The sequence below is a fragment of the Camelus dromedarius genome, chromosome 7 (genome assembly GCF_036321535.1).
Source record: "Camelus dromedarius isolate mCamDro1 chromosome 7, mCamDro1.pat, whole genome shotgun sequence".
Taxonomy (NCBI): Eukaryota; Metazoa; Chordata; class Mammalia; order Artiodactyla; family Camelidae; genus Camelus; species Camelus dromedarius.
The window spans coordinates 19,240,847-19,263,935 of NC_087442.1; the positions used below are offsets into that span (position 1 = coordinate 19,240,847).

The following is a 23,089-nucleotide window of genomic DNA, read 5'->3' on the forward strand; positions in this document are numbered from 1 at the left end:
TCTATCAACAGTCTGTTCATGATTATTTATATTCTCTAAGAAGATGGAAGCATTCTCTCCAGCTCTCCCCTTCTCTTCCTGAGAGCTCACCTCTAGGAGAGAATTGCCTCCAGGAGTCCTTTCATAGCAATATTGACTTTTTCTAGCAGGCACCTCAGAAATCTTTCAGTCTCTGCCCATTACCCAGTTCCAAAGCTGCTTCCATATTTTTAGGTATCTATTACAGCAGCACTGCCACTTTTGTGTACCAATTTCTGTCTTAGTCAGCTTGGGCTGCTATAACAAAAATATCATATACTGGGCAGCTTAAACAACAGACATTTATTTCTCATACTTGGGAGGCTGGAAAGTCCAAGATCGAGACGCCAGTAGACTTGGTGTCTGGTGAGAGCCCTATTCCTAGATTTCAAGTGGCTGCCTTCTTGCCGTATTCTCACATGCCCAAGAAAGAAGGGTTCTGGTCTCTTCATCCCCTTATAAGGGCATTAATCCCATCAGGGGGCTCCACCTTCATGACCTCATCTAAACTTAATTACCTCTCAAAGGCCCTATTTCCAAATAACAGCACATTCGGAATTAGGGCTTCAACATACGAATTGGGGGTGGGGCACAAACATTCAATCCATAGCAATAATTTATGGCTATATTTTTAAAAAATGAAATGAGTTAGCTTAGGGATCATCTGTAGACCAGAAGACTGGAAGGAATTAAAGGCATAGGAGCTATGAGTCAATCTCTGATCAGTAAATTAAGAAAATCACCATGGGGATTAGAGGAGTGAATTTGGCCAGATAAAAATCCCATTGAATTTACCAGGAACTTACATGTATTATCTCAATTAATCTTCACAATAACCCTGCAGGTAAACTCAGATTCTTGGAGTTAAAACTCATATGTTTCCTCTCTATTATGCAATACTCAGGTGTATGTACTCCTAACGTTACCCCAGGATTTAGGATTCAGAAGACCAAGAGAAAGAATCTGGGGGTATTCCTAAGTCTTAACTTCTGCTTTCCCATGGTTTCCATATTAACTCATTTCAGCTTTGTCATTGTCATTTGAAAACATTTCTTTCAGCGCAACACTACCAAAAAGGAATAGATGAAAGCAAATACTGATGTTTTGTTTCCTAAGTAAGGGGATATTCCCTTTCTTTTCTAGGACAAAGGAACTTCAGCCTGGCCCCAGTGGGGCCTTTGCCCAAGTCACAGGTGAACATTGAGACTAGCCTCAGGTATGAAGCTCCAGTCTATCTTCTCCCAGGAGGTGGCAGCAGCAGCAGCTGCAGCCTTAGCCTGCCAGAGAAATCAGACAGAATTCACCCTTTCCCCTGTTGGCATCGAAACTTAGAAATTCCTGGTTCCAGAGAGCACTTTATCCCACCATTGGTGTGCTGAGCTTGGTTGGAGCTGGGGCACATAGAGTGCAGGAACTGGCAATGATTCCTCTCATAAGTGTCTAGTTTTTTTGGTAAACAGTTGGGTCTGAGCTGTGACCTTGAAGCATGTGTAAACGAGGACCAGGAAGTCCCTAGCCAGGGAAAAGAGCTTCAAAGAGAAACAGATAGTGACTTAAACACTTATATCCACACCGGCATAAATCCAGGGGACCCTAGCTCACAGTTTGGTGCCACATGAAGAATATAGATTTTGGACCCTGCCTCCCAGCTACCAGCCAGTTGACCTTGCCATTGAATCTGTCAGAGCTGCAATTTCCTCTTCCACCCATTGTGGACTAGATGATCTTTAAGCACCTGCTAATTCTTAAAGTAAAAGTTGGTACACTTTTATTTTCTGAATCAAGTAGGTTTGGGCCTTCACCCTTTCAGAATTTTTTAAATCCCAGACACAACAAAGCACGACTAGGTTCCAAGTTAATCCCAGGTGAGCACATATTGTGGCGAACACTGCCAGCTGCCTAGGCAGTGGGCAGGAATCCCAGGAAATGTCTGAACATTGCATAGCTATGGATGAACTGTCAACTGCTGGGGGTTGCTTTGCAAATTACCACATCTGAATGAAGCTGACAAAATAATATTCCAAAAAGCAATTAACACTGATTCCTGGTGTTCTTGGAACCAAAAGGCCTTTTGGGAAAAGTGAGAGTGGCTCAGAAAAAAAGCATCCTAGCCCTCTGGGTAGAAATGTTTGAAGTTAGGGGGATTCTTAAGTCAGGACCTTTCAGTGCTTTTGTCCCATCACCACAGGCAGGGCTCAACTTGGTCTCGGTGAACGAGGAGACGGAACTGGCTCCTCTCATTTCCCCCCTGCTCCATCCAGCCTGCTCTCACTTTCATTGGCTGGACTGCTTAAACTTTCATTCGTTCATTCAGTAAACACTTGTTAGGCACCTACTATGTACCAGGTGCTGACATACACCTAGCTATTAAGGAGCTCACAGTCAAGTAGTCAGATATTTAAAAGGTTAATACACAAAGCATTCAGAAAGAAGCATCAAATAAAGTATAAGTTAACAATGGTGGTCATTGTGGTGGTTAGCAGTAGCATTATCTCCATTAGGCCACAGGCCAAATATCATACTTTCTAATTAAAGCTATCTCCAAAATCATCAGGAGACAATCCCATAGGTCTGTAGGTATTGGCTCCTGTGGGTCTGTCAGGGCAATATTTTCCTCCTATTCCACAAGAAAGTTATCATATTAGAATCCCTTCCTACGTTAGGAAGCTTTGGCTCCAGAGGCCACTATAAATGGAAATAAGTATATACTATGGGGCATGAAAAGATCGAGCTGATTTGGGACAGCTTCCTCCTCTACCTTTTCCCCCTAAGCATATAGGTGAGGGGCAGGTTAAGTTTCAGTGTTACTGAAACAGATGGAACTGGAGAGGGAAATGAGAAATGACAGAAATGGGAGATCATGGTGATAGCAAATTCTAGATGGCTCCGCAGTAGAAAAGAACCAAATCCAGCTTGGAGAGCAGGCCAGAAAGTACAGGAATGCAGGGATATCCAGTAGGACAAGGGACTGAACTGAGCTATATATATAGTACAACAAAGTGGAAAAGAAGCAAACTATGTCTCCTGGTTCCCCATCTCAGCTCCATCTGAGGACATCAACTGAAGTTTGCCCTCATAATGTTGGAATCAGCTCAAATCATTTCTCAAATGTAAATTTTTAAGGAGACCTTTCTCAGTATGTTGATAGTTTTGATTCGTTTTCCTCATGTGTATTTCCAAATAAGTTTGAAATGATCTCCTCCCCTCACCTCTACAATTTTTAGCAATGCCAGTTGCTAAATATAGTAGAACAAAGTTTGAGAGCCTCTGGCCTTTGACCTAATTTTACCCAATTGAATGTTTGGATCACTGCTCTCATAGCCCCCTATAATAACCACCTTTATAACGGGATTCTCTGATGAGCATAGTGTGCAGCCAAGTTAAGAACTTTTCCCCCTGAAGTCTTAGGAGAGTGGAAGCTGCCATTAACTGACAGCTGAGCTCTCCTCCTTCCTTTGGAATTTCTCCTACGAAGTCAGCCTCAAGAAACCAGACACTGCCATGACAGCTAGCTTGGACATCCAGTTTGTAAGGTTTCCATTTCAACTTTCCCACCTTATCTGCCAGGTCCAAATTAAAATGATTTGAGTGCTTAGAGTTGTAAACAGTAGTTAATCAGTATTTCAAAGAGAGTTGGTAACAGGTGATGGTGGCATAAATGCCCCATTCTAGAGATCCCATGTTCATCTCAAAAACAAACCTAAATGCTTTTCTTGTAATTCCCCACACTACTCTGTTGCCTCCTCCTTCTTTATTCATGTTTCTCCTCCCCTTCCTCTCCCTTCCTACCCACCTGTCTCTACTTGTTCTCTCGCCCTATTACTCTGTCTTATTCCTCTTACTCCTTTATCTGTCTTTACTCTCAGCATCTTCCTACTCCTTCTGCATCTGACTTCATTTCTTTTACTCTGTATTGTCTCCCCTTACCCACAACACACACCTCTCCCTATTTCATCCTCTTTCTCACTTGCAGGTGACTCCTTAATTGACTGTACTATAGAACAAAACCATTGTCAGATATTTATCATTATTACATAAGATATCTTCTTGTTAATATTACAAGCAGATAAGTTCTGAAATGTTATATTTTTCTAAGAAGAAAAAAAGACTTGCTCATAGCACTCCTTAAATACTAACTATAACAATTATTTTTCTTATAACTTCCTGTATTGACCCCTAATTACTTTTTTCATATAGTTTAGTGACCTTCAGTGGAAAAACGGTTCTCTGTTCTTCAGTAAGCCTGACAACAACAGCTGACATCAATGTAAAAAGAAAAGCAAGCTAAAAACAGTAGTTGAGTGTATGCACCTTGAATTGCATATTCAGTTGCAAAATCATCATCATCATTATTACTGTAATTGCAGAGGGGAGGCATTTAAATAATTGTTCAAAGTGTCTTCTTGAGGAAATAACTAAATCAGGGCCAGCTGTCACAAACCAACCTACAATAATAATCCCGTATGTGCATCTTCAGTATTCATAGCAACTCTTCAGTAACAAATTTAAGCATTCATCTAATGTCCTGAACAACCTAGAAAATAACAAACCAAGCTTGATCGGATCCAGGATCTCACTTGGTAGTGACCTGTGTTTTTAAGCAGTGTCCCAGAACAACCTTAGAATCGTAAACCACAAAACAAAAATTGCACCATCAGTTCAATGGCAAACTGGGGTGTGTGGACCAGCATCTACCTGCTATGTTATGACAACAAATCTAGGTACACAAGTAGAGTCTGGGAACCAGGTAGGTGTATCAGTAGACAATGAAAGAATTTAGAAGTATCCACAAAGGTAGACATGTTTTATTGACTTGAAATTTGTAAACAAATGGGAACTGTGAGAAAAGAGTTTTTAGTTTACTTGTGAAATTACCAAAAAGTATTAGCGATTTTCTCTTCCCAAGATACAGCTGCAAAACGACTAATAGGAGTTAAGTGAGCCTGCACCAGGAACTGAATGTACCACTTCACTGGGAACAGAAAATGTTCCCCTGATAGAGGCTGTCCTCTCGGATTAGTACCTTCCGTGTTTTAAAGAGACTCAGCCAGACACAAATTTGGTGCATTTATAAAGAGCAGGAATCATGCTAACGCCTTTGCAAATTTTGCCCATATCTCAGTGCTTTTGAATCAAGTTTATATCTTAACTTCCACATTCCTGAAGAAACTCAGGAGACAGTGAAAGAGAATAAGAAAAAAAATTTCCTGTCACATTGTTTTTTTTCATACTATCTACTGTGGTTTCCAATAGGAGTCTCCATAAAGGCCTGACCTGAGCAATTTAAGAAAGGTGATTGACCTGAGACTGCTTAAGAAAGCTGATAACTGCTCTGATCCAGCCTAACTAGGTTCTGAAAATCATACACCTGGTTGCAGTGGCGCAAGACTATTTGCATCCCCAGCTAAAATTAATTTGCCCACACACAACCTCATCCTGTTTCAGTAATTTAAATATTTTCCACAAAAGTATCAGAAAGGTCACTGATTGACATTTTAAAAGTTGTTTCAAGGCACAATCTGTGTATTTTTTTAAATTGTAAAACACCACCATAACAAAAATAAATTCAAACTTCAAAACAGCTTATAGTGGAAAGAAAAAAAATCTCCTTTTCACTCTTACCCCAAGGTAAGCACCGATAACTATTTCTTGTGTATTTTTTCCATAAAAGCATATAAAATATATAAACCATTTTCCCACAAAGCAGACCATACAATATATCTTACCCTAGTGTGAGATAATAGAAAATATACACATTGAACTGTACCCCAGTTCCAGGCACAGAGCCCCTAAAACCCTCGTAAATTCCTAAGTAATAAGAGCACTTGGAGCATCTTTTATTCTAATATTTGGTCTTTAAACCTGCTTCCTGGCACAGAGTTCCTAAAATCCCTTTGAATTTCCTGGGGGGTGGTCCCCAGAAGGACCAAGCCAGGATCAGAAGCTTAGAATTTTCAGCCCTACCCCCCATTCTCTAGAGAGGGAAGAAAGGACTAGAAATGGAGTTAATAATTGATCATGCCTATGTGGTGAAGCCTCTACAAAAATCCCAATATTATGGGATTTGGAGAACCTCCAGACAGGTGAACACATCCACCTAACAGGAGGGTGAAGCACCCCAAGTCCATAGGCTCCTGTACTCAGACCCTCCCAGACCTTACCCTGTGTATCTCTTCATCTGGCTGTTCATCTGTATCCTTTACATTACCCTTTATTGTACTGATCAACATAAGTGTTTCCTTGAGTTCTATGAGCTGTTCTAGCAAATAATTCACTCCAAAGGGTAGGAGGCAATGGGAACCTCCAATTTGTAGCCAAGTCAGACAGAAGTTATGGGTAACCTGGAGACATACTGCTTAAGACTGGCATCTGAAGTAGGGGTGGCAAAATTTTGTGAGACTGAGCCCTTAACGTTTGGGATCTGACTATCTCCAGGTAGTGTCAAGATTGAATTAAATTGTTAGACACCCAGCTGGTGTCATAGAGAATTGCTTGGTTTGGAGAAAACTCCCACATGGTTGGTGTCAGAAGTGTTGTAAGTCTGGTGGTGTGAGAGTAAAGGAGAGATATACAGGAGGAAGAATAAGTTTTCCCTAAACACCTGTACCTTGCTTTATTTGTGTAATAATATATCAGACATATTTCCATGTCAGCACATAAAGATCTTCTAAGATCTTTTAATCATTGGATGTGCCATAATTTACTTAACCATTGCCCCCATTGGTGAACATTTAAATCATTTCCACTTACTGTTATTCTAAACAATGTTTCCATGAATATCTTTATAGATACATCATTGGGAATTTGTATGGCTCAATCTGTAGGATTAACTCCTATAAATGGAATTGCTAGGTCAAGATATATGTGCATTTAAAATTGGGTTAGGTGTTTCCAAATTGTAACCCCCAAATAGTTGTTCCAATCCACACTTCCATCAACAGTGTAAGTTCATTTATACCCTTGTCAAAACTGAGTTTTATCAAACTTTCAACTTTTTGTCAATCTGATGGGTAAAAATGGTATCACATGTTTATGATTTACACTTTTCTAAGCACTAATGAAGTTGTATTTTTTCCAAGTAGTTTTTGCCATTCTTGTTTTCTTTGTGAAATATTCTTTGCCCATTTTCCTGTTCATTTTTTCCTTCTAAAACTTTAAGATCTCTTTATATAATAAAGAAAGAAACCCTTTTTCTGTTGGTAACAATTTTTTTTCTTCTGTGCCATTTGTCTTTTGGCTCAGTTTATGGTGTTTTCTTCTTGATGTTGTCATATTTGTTTTGGCCATTAAAAAGTTTTAGTTAAGTGTTTTACACTAAAGCATTTATCAACACTTTCCTTTTTGTTTTCTGAGTTTTGTCTATGTTTTAAATATTAGCTCTCTTGCAAGATGGGTCTTTTTGCAGTTGCCTAAACTTTAATGCACCAGGGCATGATTTAAATTCCACTGCATCACATGGTACAGGTTAAAAAATTAGATTTTACTGTGGAAAGAGGAAGCTTACAATGTCAATGTCAAGGTCAAGGTCTTTAAGAGAAGGAAGGGCCTAGAGAGCCCATCCTCTTATTTTCCCTGGCTGACCTGCTGGTCTCCCAGAATGGTTTGTGTTCCAGAGAAGGGAATTCTACCCCTCTTTTGCTCTCCTTCTTGTATAAAGGAAGTTTGAGAGTAGCCTTTATCAGTGAAAGAAATAATCAGACTGTCTTGGCATGAGGCAGCCTGGGTTTTGGTGCCAGCTGTTTACCACAGTTGTCTGGGAAACACACACAAGCTGCCCAGCACCTAGACTTTTGGTCCCGTGGGATGTTACACAAGAGAAAGGAAACCAGGGGTCCCATGAGAAGCAGAGCTGTGTACAGTTCCTCAGGCTGAGAAAAGCCCCCTTGCTCAGCTCCAAACCCCCCATACCTGGTTTGAGCTAGCTCATTGTCCAGGCAACATAGAATGAGCCCCCAGATTCATTTAGAACAAGCCTGCTCTTTGCATCATTTAAGTCAGTAAAGAGTCAGGCAATGGAGATGAGACTAACTCTTTTTACCCCCAACTTTTTATTTTGAAAATGTTCAAACTCACAAAATTCCAAAGAACAATACAATAAATGCCCCTATTCTCTTCACCTAGATTCACCAGTTAACATTTTGTCACCTTCGCTTTATCTTTTTCTGTAAATATACATATTTATCCATTGAAGCATTTGAAAGTAAGTTGAATACTTTACGATGGTTCATTCAAAATAATCCAGCATACATCTCCTAAGAATAAAGGTATTCTCCTACACAATTGCAATACTGTTTTCAGACCTAGGAAAATTAATGTTTCAATATCTTTAATTCCACATTCAGACTCCTCTAATTGTCCAAAATGTCTTTTAAAATCATCTTTTTTTGTTTGATCCAAGCTCCTAACAGGGTCCTAACATTGCATTTGATTCCATCTCTTTAGTCCATTGCCCCAAGGTGAACATTTAGCAGTGCCTAGAGATACTTTTGATTGTCACAACTAGGGGTGCTACTGGCATCTAGAAGATAGAGGCCAGGGATGCTGCTAAACATCATAAAATATACAGGACAACCCCCTACAACAATTATCTAGACCAAAATGTCAATTAGTGCTGAGATTGAAAAACCTTGTTCCAGTTTATCTAGAACAGTCTCCTCACTTTTTGTTGTTGCTTTTCCTGACACTGACTTGTATCCAGGCCAGTTGTCATGTAGAATGTCCCACACTGGATTTTTCTGATCCTTTCTTCATGATTAGTTTCCATTTAAACAAATTTGGCAAGGATGTTAAATAGATCATTGTAACAGTTAGTTATTCCTGCATAGCAACCCACCCCAAAACTCAATGGCATGATATTAATAACCATTGGCTAGGTAGTTCTGCTGATCTGTACTGGGCTGGGCTCAGCTGATTTTGGTTACAGACTCATTCATGGATCTGCAGGTATTTGACAGATCGACTGGGGGCTGATATGACTAGGCTCTGCCCCATTCATTTATCACACTTAAGCAGGCTGGCACTGGTCTGTTCTCATGGAAGAGGCAGGGGTATGAAAGAGAGTGGAAGCGTGTCTCATCTAGCTTAGAACCAGCACTCTGTCACTTCAGCGGCATTATGTTGACCACCCTACACTCAAGTGGTGGAGAAATAAACTCTACCTCTTGAGGAGAGTTGCTGCAAAGTCACATTGCAAGGGATGTGGATAAGGGAGAGAAATAATTTGGACCTATTGCCATCAGTCTATCAAATTGATTTTGTGTACCTCTTACTGCATGATATCAGAAGGTACGTATGTCAGGTTGTGCCACTGTTAGCGATGTTAATTAAGTGGTAACCTATGGAGCTCTCCTTTGAAAAGCACTGTCTTTCATTATGTGAAAGGTGATACTTTCGTGCTCCTGTGTCTATCCTGTTTGCCATTGTTTTAGCTTCCTAAGGCTGCTGTAACAAAGTACCCACACATTGGCTGGCTTAAAACAACAGAAATTTATTGTCTCACAGTTCTGGAGACTAGAAGTATGGAAACAATGTGTTGATAGGCTCCCTCTGAAACCTTAGGAGGGAATCCTTCCTTTCTTCCAGCTTCTGGTAGCCCCAGACATTCCTTGGCGTGTAGCTGCAGCACTTCAATTCGACCTGCATCTTCACATGGCATTTTCCATGTGTCTCTGTGTCTTCACATGACCATCTTATAAGGACACCAGTCATATTGCATTAGGATCCCATCCTACCCCAGTATGACCTTATCTAATTATATATAACTAATTATACCTGCAAGAAACCTATTTCCAAATAAGATCACACCCTAGGGGGCCGGGGTTGAGAAACAGTTCAGTCCATGATGCCCATCAACCTGTCACCCAAAGGTTTTGTCTTCCACTGATATTCCTTGATTGAATCAGTCATTACATTGAGGACTGCCTAACAGTATTTTTAAGTCTCATCATTTCTTCAGCTTTTATTAGCTGTCATTTTTCTGTAAAGAAGGTTTTGTTTTCCTATTTCTCCTAATTGCTTCTTTCCTATTTCCCTCCATTTTTTAAGTCACCTTGAGTATATGTCTTTTTCTTTTTATACAACCATCGTTTTTATACAGCCATACAAACAAAATTTTGGTGATCAAATTGTTTCAAATTTAGCTAGTTAGAGCCTATAAACTACTTAAGAGTCAACTCTAAATGGAGAAAAGTATAGTAAGTATTTAAACTTGTATTGAATTTAAAATTCTTCTTTTTAAGATGTGACTATTCCCACTAATCTATCCCATGGGACCTACTTCTGCTGTCCTGGTAAGTCAGAGCTCATATTTTTCTCCCTGGGGAGACTATGTGATTGTGGTCCATGGCAAAAGTCTTATCATCATTTCTAAACTATAGGCATTAAAAAAAAAGCTGTCACTTATTAAGTATTCTGCTTTGCATACGTTATTTTCATTGTCATAATAGCTGTGCCTTAGTAATGTTACCGCATATTATAAATGAGAAATCTAAGGCTCAAAGTGAGATACTGGAAAGAGCATGGATTTTGCAAACTGATAGTATGAATGCTGGCTCTGTTACCCATTAAGGTATGTGATTCGGGGCCTCTGTAGGCTTTGGTTTCTCTGTACTATGAGGATAATGAAATTTTCCTCACAGGTTTGACCCAGCAGCTTACCTAACCTAGAGTAGGGGTTTATTAGTTCTCTTCTTTCCACATCCTGATGACAGGCCATGACTTCTAGGTCATGTTGGATAAATGACAGGGACACAGAGTCCACTAGCAATTAATCAGGAGTTAATTTTATTAATTCAGAGTCTGCTCATTAAGAATTAAAGATAGCTTGTCCTAAGTTTCAGCTAAAGTTTACTTTTAAATATCTTTGGGGAAAAAGACCAGTTTGCTAATCAATTTCTTAAACAATATTATGGGAAAGAGACCATCTCTATTCAATTTAAGAGAAACAACTTTAGGGGAGATCTTTCGCACCTTACGTGCACATTAGGAATCTCATTTACAAATCAATCTTTAAAATATGTAGACTTAACTTTCTTTACGTGAAAACAGTGTATTCATTCATTCCACAAATAGTATTGAGCACATACTACATCTTATGCAATGTTCGAGGCACTTGGAATTCATCAGAAAATAAAACAACTATTCCTGCCCTTGTTTGCCTTCCAGCTGGGGGAGACAGGTGAAAAACAAATAAATTGGAAAACTATGTAGAGTATTAGAAGTACGTAAGTGCTACTGAGAAACATAAAGCAGGGGTATGCAGGAGGGGATTGCTATTTTAAATAAGGTTCTCATCATTTAAAAGGTGGTATTTGAACTAAGACTTGAAGGAGGTGAGGAAATTGATCATGTGGCTATCTGGCAGAACAGCAAATATGAAGGTCCTGGGGCCGGAGTATGCTTGGCCCGCTGGAGACACAGCAGGGAGGCCAGTGTGGCTGCAGTGCTATGAATGAGGGAAGTGTTTTATTTATCTAATGTTTAAATAGCCCTTACTAGGAGCTATTACTTACTATTTTAAGCACTGAAAAATATTAATTAATCCTCCCAACAACCATGTGAAGGCAGTACTGTTTTTCTCTTTTCCAAATGAGGAAACTGAGGCACAGGAAGGTAAAATAACTGCCCCCAAGTCACATAGCTATCAAATGATAGAGCTGGAACCATGTCTAGAGACTCTGGGTGCTCTTAAGCATGCTGTCCTGCCTTCTAGTTTCTAAGAGATGAAGTCCAGTGACTAGATCCCATAGGTCCTTAGAGGCTGTTGGTAAGGATTTGGGTTTTTGTTCTGAGTGATATGGATTTTGACCAGAAGAGTGATATATTTGTTTGTGTTGCTGTTCCAGAAATTTCCAAAGAATATTTATATACTTTAGGTGTGTATTACTCCTAGCATTTAACATGCTTATGTAAAGTCAAAAGGATTTCAACTTACGGGAACAAAGAAATTTTGATATGTACAATTTAGAGATGATATCCCATCAAACACCATTTGTGTGAGAGAAACCTCTTCTGTTTTTAAAGTCTCACAAGAACCTCTTTATTGTGTGGATCTAGCAACCTCTGTGTACCTGGCTGTGCTTTTGGGGGGCACCAAGGCAAAGTATTAACCAAAAAAAAAAAAAACCACTTTATTTTCCTACTTTGAAAGGGAAAAAAATGTATAGGAGGAAATGGTTATTTAAGATGTGTCCTATCTACATACCAAAGGTTAGTAGTGCTGCCTTCTTCGGGCTCAATATGTCAGCACCCTGCAGGGGGCCATCCGCCTTCACTGGGGCTCCATGACCCAAGTGTGTCCTGATCCAAGGGCAACTGCCCCTGAGAGTAGCTAAAGGACTCAGGCTTAAGCCACACAGCCTGCTCAAGGAGAATTTAGGAGCAGTGTGTGCAGTGTCAGCCTGGAGAGAAGAAAGCACTGGGAAGATTACACAGTCATCCAAGATTGATACTAATGATCATAATTACCACAATTTATTTAGCATTTACTATATGCCTAGCATCATGCCAAATGCTTTACAAGCATAAGCTATACAGTATCATCATGCCCATGTTATTATTAAAGAAACTAACGCTTAAAGAGATTTAGTAAACTGCCTAAGATCATACACAGCTGTGACTTAAGCACAGCTCTGCCTGTCTCCAAAGTCCATGTTCAGACTCGTTTATTCTATGCTGCCTAGAAACATACTTCTCTATTCCTTAGACCACTGTCTTCCAGGAGGCGGTTGCAGTTCTGAATTTCCAACTGTATGTTGGACATAAGCACGGGTTTCAGCTTTAATCTTTCTTCTTCTGTTCCATATATCAGACACATCTTCTGTGCCTCATCAGATTCTCTTATCATCTCTTGTCATCATCTCTCAAGTCCTCAGTTACGTATTCTGTCGCAGCCACTGCTGCAGCTGACTTGCTTTGTTTGTGCCTTTGTAGTCCTGTTACCTCGTGCTGGGGCTGATCTGCCACTTTCCCAGCCGGGCCCTCCCGCTCTGAATACCACTGAGCAACAAGGCTCACCAGCTACACACGGTGAATTTCTGGCTTCTCTCCCTACTCCCCAACCAGGATTAAAAGCCATACCATTGGCTGTGGCTGGCTAAGACACTAACAATGGGAACATATGACATAGCCTAGAGGTATGAGGAAAGAAACTCCTGTGTGGTAAATTTTGATCAGTGGGAAATAGGAGATGGGAGGGAACCATGAAGATGGATTCTTCTTCCTTTCTCCTTCCCAAGAACTTACCTGAGCATGCTTTCGCCATACTGCATGTCCGAGATATTCTGCGTGGACATGCAGGCGTACCTGCTGCCTCTGCAGATTGTTCAACATCATCTTTCTTTGCTTCTCCTCTTTCTCAGTCTCTCTTCCCTTTTTCTCTCACTCTTATTGCCTGGGATTATATCTCCTAAATAAAACGTTAGCGTTAATTCTTGGTTTGAGTTCTATTTTTCTAGAAAACACAAGCTAAGATATTCAGATCCAATTTCCCTCAATGGAACCACCACTTCCTAAATTCTTTGGTCTCAAAGCCAAACTTCCAAAAATGTATTCCAAAAGATAATAGCTGATAATAATATTGTCAATATTACTAGTATACTTGATATATTTCATGTATTCCTCTAAAAAGGTGCTGTTTATTTGGAAGAAAATAAAAATAAGTAAAAGGATCTTTGGTGGTAAAGAGGTTCTGAATCTGTAGCTCAAAACTAGCCTCAACCCTAAATCCACTTATCCCCCGAGGTTCTCACAACTAGCTTTTCCTTCCTTTCCAGTCTTGTCCTGGTTTGGGTCCCCATTAGTCTCACTTAGACTATTATAACACTTTCCCAATTTGTCTTTCTATTTCCACATTTTCCTACTTTTGGTGCAATCTGAATACCATTGCCATCAAATAAATAGCCCTAAAAGCTGATTTTATCTTGCTCTCTCATGTTCAGAAACCTTCAGTAACTTCTTAGTGCCCATAAAATAATGTCTAAAGTTCCTTCTAAGACAAATCTTCACTCAAGGCCCTCCACAAACTGTCATGACCTACATTTTCAGCTTTAATGTCAATGATAGCGTTTCCCTATTTGAATTACACCACCAGCTATTCTGGGCTGCTTGCTTTGCCCAAACATGTGTTGTGCTTTTCTGAGACCACCATGCCTCTGCTACTGAACTGGACAACAGAAGTAGTTGTGGGTTTTGATAACCCCCTGGGAAGCATCAGGATGCTTGCCACACTTCCCAGGGATTTCTAATAGACTGGACACCTAATTAGGTATCAAGTTATTCTGCCATTCCAAACAATATCATTTAGTGCAGGAGCAGGCACCTAACCTAGGGCAATAAACTTAATGCTGATGTGATGGCTTGTCAAGGAAGCTCTGCCCAACTACCTGTACTCCATAGTGAGCAGCCAAACCAGTAGACCCTTTAGAGGAGTTGAATATGAAATACAGAGAGGGAGTCAACAGTTAGCAATGGGGAGAAACTAAAAGATTCGCAGAGGGAAGGAAGAAAGCTGAGGAAACGTAGCAGCAGAAACCATGAAGCAACAGAAGTTGCGAGATAGAGAAAAGAATAGAAAGTACTTAGTAGCAAGGGCAGCAGAAGCAGAGAGTCACAATAATAGCAGATAGAGTACAAAGCAACATATATTCACGGCTGGAGAGCCCACGAGAGAACGCAACTGCTACAGCTGTGTGGTGTGCTGAATCATCTTCCAGTCCTCACCGTTACTACTTAACCTTAGATGGAGGCAACCTGAGTCTATCTCTGTTCTGGAAATTAAATTTTTGCCTCTCGGTGTCTGTATCAGTCAAGATCATGGCTGGAAACTGAAGGTACACTCAGCTAGGATTTTGAAAATAATTTGATGAAGACTCTGTTTACAAGGATGTAAGCATGGTTTCTGGAACTTAAGAGGAATATAGAGGCACCCAAGGACTGGCAGGAGTGGAAGCCCAGGGCTGAAGAGACAGGGAAGGAAATGGTGTTACGGGAGTCCTGAAGAAACTGGAACCGTGAAGGGGCAGAGCTGCTGCCAGAACCATAGTGCTAAAGCAGGAGGAAAGAAGAAATACCTCAACCTCTTTTTACTTCCACCCTGTCATACTTGCTGATGCCTCCCATTGGCCAAACCCTACAGTAAGCCAGAGGGCAGTGGGGTCCAGGTGAGTCATCTGTGGATAACAGGCTCCCGGGGCACCTGGCAGGGCAGAGGAGGATAGGAGGCCATCGTGGGCTGACTAGTGGCACCTTAAAAAAAAAAAATACATCCACATGCTACTCCCTCGAACCTGAGAAAATTATATGGCAAAAAATGTGATTAAGTTCAGGATCCTGAGTGGAGGACCAGATCCTGGTTTATGTGGGTGGGCCCTAAATGCAGTCACATGTAGCCTGATAAAAGAGAAGCAGGGGGAGTTTTGAGAAAGAAGAGGAGGAAGCAATGTGTCCACAGAATCAGGATTGGAGTGAAGTGGCCACAAGCCTGAGAAAGCCTGGAGCCATCAGCTGGAAGAGACAAGGAACAGACTCACCCCTAGAAGCCTTCAGAGGGACCCTGGCCCTGCCAAAACCTTAATTTCAGACGGCTGGCCTCCAGAACTGGAAGAAAATAAAATTCTTTCTTTTAAGTCATCCAGTTTGGTAATTTGTTACAGCGGTCACAGGAAACTAATACAGAGACCAAATGGAAACGACCAGCACAAAATCTCTTCGCCTACCAGTGACATCCCTGATTACCTTGGCTGGAAATTCGTTTGCCAACTTTTTTTTTGGACAACTCATATAATTCAAATTAAATTTTATAGTTAGCTCCCAAGTTATAGTTACTTTTCCATACAGCTATCTTTTCCTCCTAGCCAGATTATAACATTCTCCTTTGGAACAAGAACCTTGTCTTGCACATCTTTGTATCCCATGAAAATCCTAGCACAGTACTTTGAACAGAGTGCACATTCTGTAATTGGTAAATGAGAAAGAAAGCTTCCATTTGTCCATCTGTAAGTGGAAAATAACAATTTCCACCGACTTGCCTTTCAGAGATAATAATGGCAGTGTTTCCTGGAAACAATTTCTGTACCTGTAACAGAATGATACACCTGAAACACCCATTCCTGCTGGAGCAATTTCTTTAAAATCTTTTTTTTTTTTTTTTTTAAGTTTTAGCACGTCCTCTATTTCATGTGGAGCTGAAACTGCTTGCAGTTTGACCTCAAGGAAGAAAAGGCAGGGGATAATTAAGAAAGTATAAGAGCAGAGTATTGGTGTTTTCTCAGGAACTTTGATTCATCCAATAAATATTTATCGAAAGACTATTATGTTAAAGTACAGTCCGTAGGCCACACACACACACAAACACAATACGGCATAATTCCAAGTAAGTAGTTTGTCACACAACATGCTGAATGCTTTTTACAAGAACAAAATGCTGTGGGACCAGAAAGAAAGAAATGATTAACCCTATTGATGGAAGGTTCCACCAAAGAAAGTCACATTCAAGCTGGTCTCTTAGGACTTCATCATGCAGAGCCAAGTCAAGCGTATTCAGGGACCAAGAGAAATAACTTTCCCTGAGCTGTTGCCAAGCAAACCACACCCTCAGCTCAGCCCTATTGTATCCACAAAGACCTATTTTTATTCATTATCCTCATAGCTACTTTTTACGAGGGGAAGAGAATGCTGAGTACTTCCATGTTTTACACCTAGGTATTTTACGTGTCAAAGAAAGGAGATTATCGAGAGGGAAAGCAGAGTTTGACTTCTGACAGGCCCGATGATGACAAGTCCAAATAGCCATCCAAAAGTGAGTTCATGAAAACTCTTACCTTTCCTGAGCTTCTGCCTCTTTTCTGAAAACCGAGGAAGGCTATCCAGTGAGAGTGTGTGATACAGGGCATGAACTGCCCCAAGAAAAGCAGGTGAGGCATGAGAGCTCCCCCTGGTCTCACTGCCCCAAACCAGGAGGCACTTCTTTGTGGCAAAACTCCCTTAAAAGGGAATTATGGCTGAAGCCCTTTGTCCTCCCCTAGGCTGACCTTCAGATCACTCCTTGAGGAACAGCTCTGTCTGGGGCACTGCCCATCTGCTCTCCCAGCCCAGCCCTGCTAGGCCTCTGAGACCAGAACTGTACTGCTTATGAGTGGGAGGGGAAAACTGAGGAAAGCAGCCAGGAGAAAGGGGAAGACTGGCTTAAACCCACCAAAGGGCAAATGGGTTCCCATCCTGACCCTGTAGCTTCCACTGGAAAATGGGGAAGCCAGGCAACCAGATTCCAGCCTGAAAGTACACATCACTTGTCTTTGTTTTCTCAAGAAACTTCTACCTTCCGGCCCCTGCCAGGGAGCCGGCGGCATTTTCATGAAGCAGTAATAACAAGGACAGAGCGTTCTAGCCTGCTAGAGCCTGCTGGCTGGTCACTCTTTCCACTGCCTTTTGTTTTCATGCATCATTCCCTCACTTGCTTCTCAGATTCCTCAGGGCTTTGAAAAAGCCACAAATGCTCCACACAGTGACACCACCCAGGGGGCTGGCAGACATCGCTGACACGCACCCTGCCGTAAGCGATGGCACGTATGTAAGCCCCGACAGCTGGCACCCAGCCATACACCTAGTAAGGGTCAAGACAGCTTCTAAAAAGTGAACACTGTCCCCCTTCAGCCCAGCTGGCAAAGGTGGGTCTTTAAGTACTAGCCAGTGGACTAGTAAATCACATACCCCTGTTTTATTCAAAATGCATCTGCAAGGTACATTGAGCAGTGGTACTTCTCCACCCTTTCCTCAAAGATCTAAATTCAGCCAACACAGATGTTACCAAACAGTGCTAGCTCACATACAAACACATTGGATTGTGTACATGTACATACACTGAGCTGATGCTCTCAATGATATTCATGTTTCAGTATCACCTATGGCCTGTTTCAAACCATACTCTGGAGCTACCCTATCAGAATCTATGAAACTAGGGCCCAGATATGTGTGTTTTTAAAAACCTGACAGTGTTGGTTAGAATGTGGGACAAGAGAAATTCTCATATATCATTGATGAGTATAAAAAGTAGTTCAGCTGCTGTGGAGAATAATCTAAAGGGCAACCTAGTAAAGTTGAGAATATGCATATTCTGTTCTCTAACAATTTCTGTTCTAGATATATTCCCTAGAAGAACTCTCACACATAAGCCCAAGGAGGCATATCCCAGGACATTAATTACATCATGATTTGAAATAACAAAAAATTAGACATAACAAGTATCCACCCATAGAATAGATTCTAGAATTTTTTTTTTTTTTAGTGTCAGTTGTTATTTGCCATATTTTTGGCATTTTTTTTCTGGTTCTTTTATTTTTTTCCTTTTTCAGTTTTATCAGGTAGAATTATTATAGTTCAACTGCACGTACACATTATATTGCATGTAAGTACACATATACAGTATACTGCACATTTTTTTTAGTTTACATATATGTACTGATTATTGTTTCTAAGAACCGATTAAAGCTTTAGCTTTTTAAACTTACAAAAATATGGAACACTTGACGAATTTGCATGTCATCCTTGCTCAGGGGCCATGCTAATCTTCTCTGTATTGTTCCGATTTTACTATATGTGCTGCTGAAATGAGCATTAGATTCTAGAATATTTATACAATGGGACTATATTGCAGTACTATGTAGTATAATATTTCTATATTATGAAGAATGGACTAGCTCTACAAGTATTGCATGGATAAATCTTAAAAACAGAATGTTGGAAAAACAAGTTTCAGAAAAATATGTACACTCTTTATATACATATTTAAACACCCAAAGCATATACATTGTGCAGTAAAAGTTTAAAAACATATATGGGAAGGATCCCCATCATCTTCAAGAGATTGGTTACCTCTGGGGAGAGATGGGATGGAAGAGCCTATTTTTGTAACTAAAATATTTTATTTATATTTTTAAAATATTAAGCAAATATGGTGAGTTGTTATAATTTAGTAAGTCTGTATAATGGTTATATGTTCCACTAGTAACTCTGAAGATCATCCACAGCAGAGGGATCTCTTGAGATTTTTAGGATTCTCAAACACTGAAATTAAAATTTGTTTGTGGGTATGTCTCATAGGAGTGAACCTTCTGATCCTTTCTACTCTGTTTTTTCCAGACCTTGCCAACTTCTGATTGTCTCTTCATCCCCTGACCTTTGCTAGAGCTCTAATTATCTCTAGTGTTCACTTGTCAATTATGTGCTTCCCTGTACATTGCTGAAATGGGCTATTATTTACTCAATAGGTATATGTCTTATTTCTTGAATTAGGCTATGAGCTTCTTCAGAATAGGGACCATATTGTGTTCACTGTTGTATTTTCTATAGTATCTAACACAATGCCTTGTACAGAATAAGCAATGAAGCATCATGATTAAGAGTGTAGGATAAAATGAGTTCAGGAAAGTGGCAGGATATAAGAGCAATATACGAAAATCAATTCTATTTCTATGCATTAGCAATGAACAATCAGAAAATGAATTTCAATGCAATCCTATCCAGATCCTAGCACCTTTTCCCTTTCCTTCTTTCTTTCCTTCTTCCTTCCTTCCTTCCTTGCTTTCTTGCTTGCTTGCTTGCTTGCTTTCTTTTTCTTTCTTTCTTTCTTTCTGCAGAAATTGACAAGTTAATGGCACATTTCATATGGAAATATAACTCAGAATAACCAAAACACTCTTGAAGAGGAAGAACAAATTTGGAAGATGCACATTTCCTAATTTCAGAGCCTACAACAAAACTACAATAATCAAGGCATATGGCACAAGGATACATGTATAGATCAATGAATCAAGTATCAAGAAATAAACCCTCACATTTATGGTTAATTGATTTTTTGACAAGGGCCCCAAGACAATTCAATAGGGAAAGAGCAGTTTTTTTAATAAATGGTGCTGGGACAACTGGATGTCCATATTCAAAAGAATGTAGTTGGACTATACTTTACACCATACAAATAAGCTAACTTAAAATGGATCATAGACCTAAATGTATGAGCTAAAACTATAAAACTCCTAGAAGAAAACAAAGTAAATCTCTATGACCTTGGATTTGGCAATGGTTTCTTAGATATGTCACCAAAAGCAGACGTAACAAAAGAAAAAAATAGATAAATTGGACTTCAAAATTAAAAACTTTTGTGCTTCACAAGACACCATCAAGAAAGTCAAAGGGCAACCCACAGAATGGGAGAAAACCTTTGCAGATTGTATATTTGAGAAGGAACTTATATCCAGAATATATAAAAATTTATTACAGCTCAATAATAAAGAGACAACCCAGTTAAAACATAGTCAAGGAATTTGAATAAACATTCCTCCAAAGAATATACACAAATTGCCAATATGCACTAGAAGAGATACTCAAAATCATTAGTCATTAGGGAAATGTAGATCAAAACCCACCCACAATGAGATACCTCTTCACACCCACAAGGAGATGGCTATAATAAAAACAGACAATAATAAGTGTTGGTAAGGATATAGAGAAATTGGAACCCTTATATATTGTTGGTGGGCATATAAAATGATGCAACCCCTTTGGAAAACCATTTGACATTTTCTCAAAATGCTAAAAGTGGAGTTACTTATCAATTCCATTCCTAGGCATAAAAAGAAAAATAAAAACATACCTCCATACAAAAGTTTATACATGAACATTCAAAGAAGTATTATTTACAGCAAGAGGACAGCCATATGCAAGCCAAGGAGAGAGACCTTAGGAAAAACCAGACCTGCTGACAACTTGGTCTTAGACTTCTGGCCTCCAGCACTGTGAGAAAATAAATTTCTGTTGTTTAAGCCACCCAGTCTGTGGTATTTCTGTTATGGCAGCCATAGCTAACTAATACAGTGGTTCATTTGAGTATGTAACAATGATGTGGTATGTAAGAAAGGCCTATGCTTTGAATTATTGTATTTTACAGGGTGGCGTCTTCTAATCACTCATGTCATCAATTTGTAGAAATATGAGAGCTCTCCAGAAGATCAAGTACTGTATAGTAGTTACCATGCACATGTTACATAGAGCCCTGGCCTTTGAGAATGCCCTGTTCACCAACCCCAAAGAAGGTAAATACTTAGAAGATCTCTCCAGACCCATGGGATTTTCATAAATTAGTAGAGACTTGATCCAGATGTGTTTAAAACCAGGGAAAATGTCGTTTAAAATGATATTTAATTACTGAGAACTTTTAATAACATGGGGAAATTATTATAATATTAAATTAAAAATTCAGCATGCAAAATTGACATGTATAGATAGAATCACATTATCTGTTTAACAATATGAATAGAATAAAGGCTGAGTAGAAATATAGGCAGTTAACAGTTTTTCTTTGTGGTGAGAAAATGGGTTATTCTTGTGGGTTTTTTTTCTTTATACTGCTCTTATTTGTGAATTTTCCAAAGTGAGCATGTATTCATTTTATAATCACAAAATATGCATATATTTTAAAGATTAAATACTGAGGCAGAGGATATAACCCAATGCTAGGATTGAGAGTCATCTCCAGGAGATCCAGTTCTAGGACTCACAGGACAGATCTGTTGGATCCCTGATGCCTACCTGTCCTTTTGGGATTTGGCCATAGGGTGTTGCCCCGCGCCTAGAAATTGTGCTCCTGCAGCGCCCTCCTGTCTAGAATAGTCTCTAAACGCTGTTCAGATCTCTAACTCCTGACTCTGAACTTAGGCTTTTCTATCTGGATTTATGTGGCCACCCTTCTTTCTCTACCAATGACTCAACCTAGCCTCTCCCTTCCTCTCCCTCCCTTTCTCCCAACCTTTTATATTCTGAGCCTACCCACACTGACACACTGACAGCTGTGTCCTTCCTGAGCAGAGTGGTTTAAAAGTAACAGGCACAAAGTGAGAGGAGGGGGACAAGAGAAGGGAAATACTGAGGGAAGTGCCCTGAGGTTTCCTTCCTTGTGGAAGGTGACACTCCTGGCCTCTGTCTACTCTTGTTCCTCCTCCTTGGAGGGGCTTAGTCTGCTTGGTGAATTATGAAGTATGCAGGGCATGTTCACCTTAGCTCCTCCTTTTTTCTACATAGGTATCTACCTGCCTACAGAGAAGGTGTCACCTTAGTCTGCTTCTCTGGGGCCAGGGTCCCCTTCCTACTCCTTCTCCCACTCCCAGGGTGAGAAGGCCTGTCCTGGTCAAATGTTACTTGTAGCAAGGTGAACAAGTCTACCTAATTCTGAAACTCATTTACTATTTAGTATCCCATTATCTCTCATCATAAACAGGCCTTAGCAGCAATCAAGGTGATGTTTTGGTCTCACTCTTTTGTTTCATTTCACATCTTGACCAGAACCCAGGATAGGGGTTGGGGGAAAGAATGGGAACTTCTCAGAGACCTAAAAAGGAAATAATACTTGTTAAGAGCCAACTATGTGCCCAGCACCAAGAAAGGAGATTTACATATATGTTCATTTACTTAATTCCTACAACCACCTCCAATAGTTTGCATTCTTTTCCCATTTCACATGAAAGGAAACTGAGGCTCAGAGACGTTAAGAACTTGCCCAAGTTCTCACAGCTAGCGAGTGGGCTGATGTCTCTCAGAATTCAAAGCCCAAACACTTAACACTGCATAAGACATTGTCCTTGGGTGCCACCAAGGCACTCCTCCGGGACTGAGGCAGCAATTTCATCTTCGTTAACACTTCATCCTAACCATCTAAACTATCAATTTGAGCAGCATGCAAGGAAGGAAATCATGATACAACCAAAGGACAAGGAGTGAGGTGATTATAAAACTTGAGACCACAAAATATCAAGGAATTAGTTTTTCCCCAGATTTCTTGGGGACTTTTGTCCCCAGTGACCTCTCCTGCTCCCCAACTTGTGCTCTGCCTTCCCCAGTTATAAAATAGTTCAATAATACCCAGTCCTCCTTAAGTCAGGCCACATGTCATGCTTCCCTGAGACTGGCCTCAGCACAGTTGTCCTTTTCCCCCACTTGCTATTAAAAAACAAATGGATGTTATGTTGCTTTGGGTAGCATATGGAGTAAAAATAATTATCATGAATAATGAATCGGCTTAACAGTA

The 23,089-nt window shown here is 40.1% G+C and overlaps 1 protein-coding gene, 1 long non-coding RNA gene and 1 other non-coding gene across 5 annotated transcripts in view; 1 reads left to right on the forward strand and 2 right to left on the reverse strand.

Moving 5' to 3' along the window:
• MKLN1 (muskelin 1) overlaps nt 1-23,089 on the reverse strand; it is a 320,256-nt gene that overhangs the window by 183,696 nt on the left and 113,471 nt on the right. The gene's annotated exons all lie outside the window — the stretch shown is intronic.
• The window catches only part of LOC116154072 (uncharacterized), a 110,503-nt gene that overhangs the window by 6,174 nt on the left and 81,240 nt on the right, over nt 1-23,089 (forward strand). The gene's annotated exons all lie outside the window — the stretch shown is intronic.
• On the reverse strand, nt 18,522-18,628 carry LOC116154156 (U6 spliceosomal RNA). The gene has a single exon (XR_004138041.1). It is a non-coding gene; the product is annotated as a U6 spliceosomal RNA (small nuclear RNA).